The sequence below is a fragment of the Phaseolus vulgaris genome, chromosome 3 (assembly GCF_000499845.2).
Source record: "Phaseolus vulgaris cultivar G19833 chromosome 3, P. vulgaris v2.0, whole genome shotgun sequence".
Lineage (NCBI taxonomy): Eukaryota > Viridiplantae > Streptophyta > Magnoliopsida > Fabales > Fabaceae > Phaseolus > Phaseolus vulgaris.
This window is the reverse complement of record NC_023757.2, coordinates 28494870-28497518: the sequence shown is the minus strand read 5'-3', so window position 1 is coordinate 28497518 and position 2649 is coordinate 28494870.

Sequence of the window (2649 nt, the reverse complement as noted above, 5' to 3'; positions counted from 1 at the left end):
AAAGAGTGGAAAACCCCTAGGGATCTCACACTTGACAATGTGATTGGAAAAATTGAAAAAAGGGTCTCAACAAGGAATTCTCTTAACAATTTCTGTAAGACAATGGCATTTGTTTCACTAGTAGAGCCTAAAATCTAGAGAAAGCTCTACTGGACAGCAACTGGATAACAGCTATGCAGGAAGATAAACCAGTTTGAATACAATGAAGTATGGTCTTTAGTTCCAAGAACATCTGAGATGAATATCATAGGAACCAAATGGGTGTACAAAAATAAGATGGATGAACATGGGGCTATCACCAGAAACAAGGCAAGGCTGGTTGCTAAGGGTTACAACCAAGAAGAGGGAATAGATTTTGATGAGACTTATGCACCAGTGGCACGACTAGAAGCTGTCAGACTTCTCTTAGCATTTTCCAGCATAAAAGGATTCAGGTTATTCCAAATGGATGTAAATAGTGCATTCTTAAAAGGATATATTTATGAAGAAGTGTTTGTTTCTCAGCCTCCAGGATTTGAAGACTACAAACATATAGAGCACGTGTACAAGCTCAAGAAGGCACTTTATGGACTTAAGCACGCACCTAGACAATGGTACGAGAGGCTAAGTGAATTTCTACTTTCTCAGGGTTATAATCGTGGCACCTCTGATAGAACCTTGTTCATAAAAAAGAAAAAAGAAAACATTATACTTGTGCAAGTCTATGTGGATGACATCATCTTTGGATCCACAAATGAAAAGATGTGTGAAGCATTTGTAGAAGCAATGAAAAGTGAATTTGAGATGTCAATGTTGGGAGAAATGAATTACTTTCTTGGATTGCAAGTTAAATAGCTCAAGGATGAAATCTTCATAAATCAAGCAAAGTACTGCAAGGAATTTCTTAGGAAGTTTGAGATGGACAAATGCAAAGCAATCAGCACTCCAATCTCAACAAGCTGTCAACTGGATCAAGATCATGCAGGAAAATCAGTGGATCAATCAAAATACAGGGGATTAATTGGTTCTTTATTATACTTAACTGCTAGCAGACCTGATATTATGTTTGTTGTATGTTTATGTGCCAGATATCAATTTGATCCAAAGGAATCACACTACAATGCAACTAAGAGAATCTTGAAATACTTGCAAGGAAACAAAGATGTTGGACTATGGTATCCAAACAATGTTTCCTTGAATTTAACTGGTTTTTCAGATTCAGATTTTGCAGGTTGCAAGATTGATAGGAAAAGCACAAGTGGAACTTGCCAAATGCTTGGATCAAGTTTAATATCTTGGCATTGCAAGAAACAAGCCTGTGTTGCTTCTTCTACAACAGAGGCAGAATACATAGCAGCTGGAAGTTGTTGTGCTCAAACACTATGGCTAAAGCAACAATTAAGTGATTTTGGAATTCTTTTAAATAAAATACCTATCAACTGTGATAACACTAGTGCCATAAATCTATCTAAAAATCCAATTATGCATTCAAGAACTAAACATATTGAAATTAGACATCATTTTCTAAGAGAACATATAGCTAATGGAACATGTGATATCAAATTCATTGGTACTGAATTTCAATTGGCTGACTTGTTTACTAAACCTCTTGCTAAAGATAGGTTTTACTTTCTATTAAATGAATTGGGTATTATTAGCTTAAATTGTCCACTACAGTAAGAATTTAAATTTATTATCTCCTGCTTTAATGTGTTGATTTTCCTATTTCAGAATCACAGCTATGACTAGGAAAAAGAAATAATTACTTATCTCTCTCTCTCTTTAACCATTTACTGCTTTTATGGTTATTGACCAACAAGTTTATGACCTTCATATGTGGAAATCCTAACTGATTTGATAAATTTATTATGCAACATATTTGATTTGTTAGCAGAAGCATGTTTTCAATATATTCTTGCATCATCTAAAACTGCACCCTTCTGTACTACATAGAATCAAATTTGTACTACACCTGGTTTCTTGATTCTGTTTTTCAAACTCGTGAATTCTGAAACATAATTTGTTGTTCTATATAAATCTGATTTAAAACAATTGTATCTCACATTTTCCTTCTTTGCTACAAGTTGTCCAGGTTCACATTCTCTACTTTATTAGGTTTTATCTTTCATAATATGAACTTTGCACTAACATTCTTTCTTACTGGAACTATATCTCTTACTGAATAGGTGCAGATAAAACAGATTAAGCAATGGCATCTTCTTCACACAAAAGGAAGAAATCCAGAGAGCAACCTAACAGCAGCCAAGGCATTCTGGAAAACTGGTTTGTTGGAGATTCTAAAGCTATGACAAAGTTCATACATGAGACAAGCAGGAAGAAAATCAATGTACTCAAGGTGCTGGAATTTTCATGGTTGAGGAGTGAAAATCTGACATAAGCAAAAACCTTTCGCAAGCATCAAAAGCTGAAACACTTCTTGAAAATGACTAGAAATGTTTATCCAGACCTAGTGAAAGTATTCTATAGTAACCTTGTTCAATATGGCAAGAATCTTGTTTCCTATGTGAAAGGATTGAAGTTGAAAATCACAAGAGAGATCTAAAGCAACATTGGTGGAATTAAGTACTCAAGGCTGAAAGTGAGCTAAGGGACTATTGTTGGGATTCAAGAGTTCAACAAGATGCAGTTTTATAGAAGCTGTGTGAGAAA